The sequence below is a fragment of the Haliotis asinina genome, chromosome 1 (assembly GCF_037392515.1).
Source record: "Haliotis asinina isolate JCU_RB_2024 chromosome 1, JCU_Hal_asi_v2, whole genome shotgun sequence".
NCBI lineage: Eukaryota > Metazoa > Mollusca > Gastropoda > Lepetellida > Haliotidae > Haliotis > Haliotis asinina.
In genome coordinates, this window is record NC_090280.1 from 7,100,942 (window position 1) to 7,110,149 (window position 9,208).

Below are 9,208 nucleotides of genomic sequence, written 5' to 3' on the forward strand. Positions count from 1 at the left end.
AGTAATTATCAGTTGATCTCTAGCTGTCACTGGTGTTTAGTATAAATTCATGGGGAGGCTCCCCTACAGCTCCCCCATGGTCCCACACTTGGCTAAGGCCTCGTGCCCTGTCCTCTCACCGCGAGGCAACATGTGTCGGGTTTTATTCAAGATTCCTGATCTTCCTTCCTGGAATACTGACATTCTGAGCGAGTCCCTCAACTCACAATGTCATCGGTAGACTAAGAACTACTCTCTCAAATGAACATATTTTACTGGGAAAAGGTCATAGCAAAAAAAGAACAGCATGATAAAATGGAGACTGAGACCTTCTTCACTTTCAGAAGCTAAGGGCATCTAGACTTGCCACATTTTCTAGACTTGCATGGGCTTTCTTGGATATATTTGCTTCAGCATCTGTACAACAGACTGGGTTTTTTTTATCTCAGTTGTTTTGTGACTTTAGTTCCACAGGACAGGTACAAATCGATGGCAGTCTTTTCAAAGGGTTTTAAAAGACGGCACAAAGTATTGTCGGTATGAGTGGCCTCGTGAACATTTTCTACACGCTGTGTGTGTTGAACATTTTCTGTTAACTGTTACTTGTAAAACATTTCAATCAAAGAAATGGATGGCTCTGTCTTACTACTTCCAATAAACAGTTTTCTCCTGTACCATGTGATTTCAATCAAACTGCCGTATATAATGCAGACAGAATATTTTGCTTTGACAGAAAAAATATATTTGATATCTTTGTCGGAGTTTTGGATACATCCAGTTTTCCAGCCATAGCATTAGTGTCAAGAGATGCTAACCCTGAGCTCTGTGTTCGCTACAGTTGATACTTCCCCAGAGCTGCCCACACCACACTGAGAGGGAGTAGAGGTCCGGCTGGGTAGGGTGATGTTGGGGGCAATAAAAAGTCCTGAAAACGAAGAAAGTCTCAGAACTCCATTTTATTATATTAATTGTTTCCCTATGAACGTTTTTCAGTAAAATATGTTCATTTCAGAGACTAGTTGTTAGTCTAACTAAAATGCGACGCGCAACAATGCGACAATGCGACATTTTGACGAAATGTCGCGTTGTCGCATTGTCGTGTGTCGCGTTTTAGTCATTAAGCTACAATACATACATTGGTCAAAATTTTAACAAAGCGCGACGCGCGACAATGCGACATTTTGCGTGTTAGTCAATATGTTATAATCCATACTGTGATCAATCTTTTAACAAAAGGAGAGGTGTGGTGTGGAATGGAGTGGAGCGTCGCAGAGTAGGAGGAGGGAGGGAGGGAGACTTGGTTTCTGGCACTTCAAGGGTACGCAACACTACCAAGCTGTTTCATCGTTTCTAATAAACCATCCCTCCAAAAGAAACGCATAGGCGATTTGTATTTCACAACTCTTCTGTTGCCAGGCGTCTGAATGTTAGTCTGAGCAAGATATAATGACTTGCAGCTCGTTGCAGCCAAACAGATATAAGAAATCACCGCCCCTTTTCAGGCAGATCTAGAGTTACCACTGCAGCTCAAATAGGTACATGCGGGTACTACAATTGCGTGATGGTACTCCCACGGGTGAGAGCAAAACACCGGGGCACCTGGGCTTCAGAGGGTGTCAGGTCAAACTGTACGGAACAGGCTGAAAGAGATTCGTTTGAGAACCAGAAAACCCGACGTCAGGGTCGCGCTACGCCGTCATCAACGTCTTCGCTGTCTAGAAGTATATTATTTGTTTTATAGACATTACCTTCTTCTAAAGCACATGCACTCATTACTGATGTAAAATTCATGCACTAAAGTCTATTTATGGACGAGTTATACATGTAAACTTTTCTCAACAGATTTCTCGTCTATGCGTTTATTTCTTGGGACAGTATATCACAATGATAACAGTCCATTTGTAAGGCGTTTTCCCATTAACACGTTCAAAGCCAACCTAAACTGTCTTTGACGTGTCGGGTGGTTACATGATATCTCATTCTACTTGGTATCCATCCACTGCTGGCTGAACAGAGGCAGATCTCGAACAAATTCATCAGCATCGGACAGGACTGTACCATCAAACTGTGTCAGGAGCCTCATTATGGAACATAGTGACCCATTCGAAGACATGACCTGATGTTTCTGCCGATGTGGCTTGAATTTTAACAATATTTCAGTTTCTCACAACCAGTCATCGGGATATCGGCGAAATATTAATATGTATGGTGCTGGGATTCGAACTTATGATAATAGCTATCAGGTGTGACAAAGAGACATTAATCCGCACAGCAAATTGCCCCGCCTTGAATGACAAGGCAAACGTGTGCCCTGATTACAATGAAAAGTTGCGCAAATATTTGTCTTGCTGCTAAAGCACACTTCGTTTACTAAATACATTTATATATAAAATAAGTTTCTAACCAACAATGAAGATTTGCATTAAGTTCAAGAAAAGCAGCCCAACTACCGTTTCAAGCATTACTTCACTTTAAAAACCATTGGAAGTATCAAAAGGACCATTGAAGTGTGAAATAGAGTTTAACTTTTCCTGCGCATGCGTACTATAATTGACTTTCTACACATGCGCATCGGTAATCGAAAAGGACGACAACGCGACAATGCGGCATTTCAATATGTCGCATTGTCGCGTGTCGCGTTTTAGTAAATGTTTAGGTTTTTTTACACATGGTAGATAGGGCGACAATGTGACAACGCGACATATTTTGACCTTGAAAAGTGTCGCTATGTCGCGTGTCGAACTTTGGAGGAACAGAGAAAATGTTATTCGAAACGCGACAATGCGACATCGCGACAATGCGACAAACAGGCGAAATGTCTCGTTGTCGCATTGTCGCATTGTCGCGCTTTGGTTAATTTTGGCTTCATTTTGCTTGTTTTTGAGAGGGCGACAATGCGACAACGCGACAATGTCCCTTCTCGGATTCCATAGAATTCTCCATCACGAAGTATAAGTATTTTACAATTAAAACAAAGAAGAATCTTTCTACCAGCGTTACCTCTCATTTAATTATTGATTTTTTAAAAGAAAAGGATTTTTTTGGTTGAATTTTGAATAACATGTTCTGTAAATAGATTATATTGTAATGTTTGGTAGTTTGGATTAGTAACTTATCATAAAATTGTTGTTCTCCTGAGAGGGAACGTCCAAAAACATTCATAGTAAATTTAAATCTACCAGGTTTTTATCGTAGTATTCTTGTTGTTGTAATTTTGACTAGCATTTTGTACACTCGGCAGCAGCTAAAGGGATGGTGTAAATCCAGCTAGAGTCCATGCAGGTAGCAAAGGTACTGTAAGTCCCCATGGTCCCTAGTATGGTTATCTACCTTCTGTTGTTGGCGATCTTTAGTGTGTTTTTATATTGTATTGTTTAAATAGTGATATTAGTTGTAACTCTTCATGCTAGTTTTAATTCAAATTGTCCTTTGTTGACATATTTCTTATAATATGCATATATCTCATTTAAGTGTTAAATGTTCTCCTCACGATATGGCTAAGATATTGCCGATGTGTCGTTAATTATGAATTCACTCACTTACTCATCATGAAAGGCAAATTCCAGCTTATCCCATTTTCATGTTACACCTTTCATGATACACGACCTCTAGTTTCATCCCAGAGTTACGTTACATTATACCATTTAGCTCATATCTGGAAGGGAATATCTGGGACTTAGTATTTTTTTTTGCCCTGACGCGTTATCCTTAAATGATTTAGATCGGTGTCTGGTGGAATTACATCCCGAATTTCATCACGAGAACATGAACATATATGTACGAGGAATCCACAACAAAAGAAATGCTTTGTCCGATACATAAACATCCTTTCAAACTGACTTAAAATCTGTACTTGTTAGCAGCGGAATTGCTGCAGCAGTCGTAACTGGGATTAGCAGCTGCAAATTTCTGACACCCATTGTCTTAAGGCTGGGTATTCAAGAATGTATTCGCCATATTGAATTTATAATGAGACACCTGGACACCTGGTGTATCTATATTTAGACCACCAGTCACTCCTATATTAAGATCTATTGTGTGAACACCCAGTGTGTCTATATTTAGGGTGTGACTCATGTTGTTTATGGAATTCCCCACAACGTATTTTTTGACTCACCTGGATCTTATAAGGCCCCCAAACAGTCCTCCAGATCATTCCGACTTCACTCACCAAAGAGAGAACGTATCCTCTCCAGTCTATGTTCTTGACTCTACTGGTTCTGGTAGCTTTTTACCAATGACAGAAAATTCCGTAGACCGCGATACCCTAAGGAAGAATTATTCTGGCCTCGTGCAGGCCATATAGCACGTAAAAGAATTGGTCGACAAATTGATGCAGTTTGGTTTACCTACCGTCTTCATGAAAGCGGACATTATGCAGAAACTGTCCTTCGACAGGGTCCGATCTTTATTAGATATACTTCCCCGACGAGGATCTCAGGATTACTCCCTCTTCTGCAAAGCACTGCGGGAATGTGGAGAGATAGAAGTCATGACATTGCTGGGTTTTGAGATAGACAAGCAGATGACTGAACTGCAGGATCCCAGATGTCATTTACATCTCGGCGACAACGTGTATGTGACAGCCAAGACATGGGACGATGTTTTGAGCATTCATGTGAGGAAGTATGAAGTGTACCCGAGTGGCATGGCCTACCCAACAAAGAGGGGCATTGTATTGAGTTTGAAACATTGGATGGAACTCTCAGGAGCTATTCGTTTCATCGCGGAGGCTGTCAAGTGGTATTTGGGAGGTAATGTGGTTGTTACCTTGGATAGTACGGGTATAGAGATTTGACAGAGAGCACGTAGTCACATATTGAAAACAAGAGCAACATACACTGAGAAAGACCATATGCAGAAATACATATCGTCATCTTGTGATGACATATGAGACTAACGTATCTTTTATCATACAAATGTTGATCTGTATTTAACCGTTACTCTTTAGAATGTTTTTGTTCGTTCGTTTTCACTGTTCACCATATATTATCAATCCTGAAATATACAGGAATTAACAACCTTCTAAACTACATTTTCATTGAGGTGTTTCTAGGTGTGTTTCTTGTGTGATAAACATTAGTTAAATCCACAGTAAGCCTTCCTTCTGACGGAACTGTGCAGCAGGTTGTGGACAATCATGCAGTCGACGTGGAGGTACCCACATCTGGTAAGCCCAATAGGTCCACGCACCGTACTGTTTTCAAACCAACTACTGTAGGTGCCACCACAGTCAAGTATCAGCACAACTGGTAGGTTCACTCTGGTAATTATATGCAGGAATTCACTGTTCAGTCGTCCAAGTGCACCATTTTGCACTAGCTGTAGTATATTTTAGATGCTGATGAGAACAATCAGAGATTCCAAAGGGGACAATCACATGTATAACTTTCGTTAGTCCTGCGTCCGTGTACTAATATTAGACTTTCATAACTAAATCTCAACTGTGATCCTGACCCCCAACGCTTAAAGACCATCCACCCAATACTGCGACCTCGTACAGCTTGGCTGATCTCAAAGGACTACCCTGAACTGAAAAGTGCCGCATTGTCCATCATCAGAAAGTGTGCATTATGGAGACCAGGAAGAGACACAAGGGTGTGCAAACTGTGTGACAGAGTGTGTGCAGACCTCCTGACTCATGGTGTATGTCAGTGTGAGTCGGCTACCAACCTAAGGGATATCCTGTGGTCTGACATCAGTTGTGTTGGTCACACTGAGATAAGCGTATGCCTTCACAGAAAGACAGATGTAAACGTTGTTGTATGTCTGTTGTGCAACCCACCAGCGCAGATCCATCAAGAAACCAGCAAACTTTACTCCAGGAGAGTCAGAAAAAAATATTCCTCTTTTCACCTCTATTTGTGGTAGCGCATGGAAAGGTATTCAAATAGATTTAATACACACACCAACAAACCATTGCAGATGGAGTTTTATGCATATAATGGCAACAAAGGAACAAAAACGAGGAAACACGTTTATCTGGCTTTGATATATCGAGATTACTGAATACTTAACAGTGTGAGATAGCGGACAGTACAACATTGTGAACGCCACGCTCAAAACGACTCGTGTCTATGAGATTCCGTCATTAAAGTAAGTAGCACACACACACAGTCACACACACACCACACACACATATACATATGTAAAAGGCGACTATGTTTGTGGGGACTGACGGGAGTGGTCAGTAGACACATGCCATCGTTCCCAATTGCTTTGATCGATGCTCATGCTGTCGATCACTGGATCTGGTCTGGTGCAGACGCGATTAATTCCAGACTACTGCCACATAGCTGGAATATTGCTGAGTGCAGCTTAAAACTAAACTCACTCACTCGCTCATGACCATAAACCCATAATACTTATTATTTGTGCTGTATGTGCGACGCCAGCGCACATTCAGTGTGGACGCCACCTGTCTAACGTAAAATTCTGTTTTAAGAGGTGTCATGTACTGATATATCTAACTATTCCGTCAGTGCAAATGTGCACTCAGAAAACAGCAAAGAGATGGAAAGGTGCATGCTTCCGACCTTAGAAGAGATCGCAAATCAAACATATTTTATTTCATCACAATTTATATTGTTATTGTTTTTTTTGAAATACAGATAGTGCACGAGAACATCTTAACATTTCACCAATTTGAAGCTGAATTATGTAAACGCATATTGGAATTTTGGCTAAGCAGCATTCTTGACTGACGCCCCCACCCTTTACTAACGACGGGGTTGAAGAAGCTGCCGTGCATGTGCGACTTCATATACGTGCAGCTGCCGTACAAGAAAACACTTAGAGAAAATAGGTACAATATAGCAAAATATAATGCAGATAATAACAGCAGGTCACGAAATATATGGGACGTAATATGAAAAATACAAAACGCATTAAATCTTGTGGTAACAGTGTCATTAAAGTGCTTGTAGTTAGTCAAATGCTCATAAGTACATGAGCTTGGTGGACGCAGTGACCACTAGTGATACTTTAAAACATGGAACTTCTAACCTGTAGAATGACTATTTATCAAGATAAAAGGTGTCTACGTAAATAACAAGCAAATCAAAGACTGAATCCTGAAGCCGACTTTTATATGATCATGAATGTCAATATGCATCGTTCTTTAATGATATGCTACGCAAGCCCATCAGAAACATAGAGAGGTTCAATTTCCATGGGTATGCACTTATGGTTTACTGCACACAAAGAAAGGTTGGTGCCGATGTAGACACCTTCAGCATTATCAGTCTAGCGTAATTACAGCTACCCTAACAATCACCAGTGTAAACAGAAGCTATAAACCTCTATCCACATATAGATAGAAACTGCTCAAGGCAGAATGTACTATTCCATTTATATTATGAGCATGTGTTTGTTTGTGTGGTTATCGACACACACACAAGGCAATATAACAGTTATTTGATGGAGGTCTGCCAATACTCAAGTCTCGACCAGGCATTCTAGTGACTGATATCCTGACGCGGCATGCCCCCGAAATTCACAATCAAATACTTAGACTATCAAATCATCTCAAAATATGCAACGTATCATGCTTCACCATAAACAGCTGGTAGATTATTAACCTGACAACCAAAGGAAACGTATGCAAGAAATCAAAACAGGACACTGCGTTGGTCGTCATGTTTATCACTGATGCCTAATATGTCGAGGCATTTGAAATGTTTACCGTGCATCAAATTGGATAGTTGTTTCTGAGTTAACTGGCACCTTCTAGGGCAATTTTACATACCTGACATAATTCAGCTTCACGGAGCTTCAAAACTAAATTAAAAAACCCAAACTAATGTGTACACAATCATCTCAGGGAGTAAATGGGTTTCAAATTCTACAATAATTCGAGGGTTGTTTTTGGCATATGTGAATGTTGTTAGAGCATCGCAATAAGTAAAATAAAATAGAAAGACTAGAAAATGAGAATTCTGGAGTGAATCCGTTGGTGCATGTTGTCCACACTACAACTACACGTACAACGTGACAGTGACGTACCGCATTTGATGAAATTAATATCATTAATGCCCAAAAGATACATCATGGAAAGGAAACTAAACTCGTAGTTCATGTTGATGAAGATATTTACTACATTTCTTTCATACATCTATTGAAATATCTGTTTTTCTCTTTCGATAACTTCCTTTTGATAAATTCACCATTGTATGACACAACCCTCAAACTTTGACATGAACAAGATCCATAAGTTGGGAAAATCACTGATTCCTGTGGTAAGCATTCTTTTCAATGTCTCTTACAGAATTCTCATTGTTTATTAAAATTGCCCGAGAGTTCATCTGTACACAAAACTGTAATGCCTCTACATTGTGGATAAACGTACGTCAAACGATATAGTCTATGAACTCCTAGTTCCTGCTGTTCAAGGTATTCATTACAGTTCTTTCATACTTCTGTAGACAGATCTATTTTAAGAAAGCTGTAATTAGATGTCTTGTTTTATACCATTACCGATGCAACCCTAACATATATTCCTTCGAGGAGAAGTGGTTTAAGTTGATTAGGGGGACATCAGCATTGTTATATATAAAGCACAAATATAAGGCCGGTGTGACTTAACCCACCAGCATAGGTTTGTACCACATAACTCTCGTATTGTTGGAGACACCGTGTAAACTTAATAGTCGATTATACATTTAAATACGACAATACTGCGGAAAACGGAGCATGGTAAAGATAGCTAGCATTCAAAGCAATAGATTATATAGCCATTTTAAATTGAATTTTCCTTTATCTTGGAATAACTTTACTCTTGCTCGTTCAGTAAATCGCAAACACTTTCCTGTTAGCTTTTATGTTCATGGAAAGAGAGGAAATATTTGTTTTTCGAAAGAACTTAAATAATTATGAATGGAAGTAAACGGCATTCAGATTGTTGAAGCAGAAGGTAATTATAAAATGTGTATAATGACTTTAGTGACTATATTCAACCAATTCTCAGTTCCGTACAGTACAGTAATCACACGTTCACTCGCACATTCCGATTATGACATATGTTATATCTGACTCCCCGGTAGTGATGACAGGTGGTGTAAAAACAAATTAACTTATCATACCAGTCCAAACAAGGCATTACCCTCTCACTTATCTGCAAAATGCGCAAATGCGCAAATGCCTAAGTCGGACTATTCAATTATTCCCATATGAAATATCAAAAACATTGTTACAACTAAAAATTAATGCTGACACCAAACTTTGCCTATGA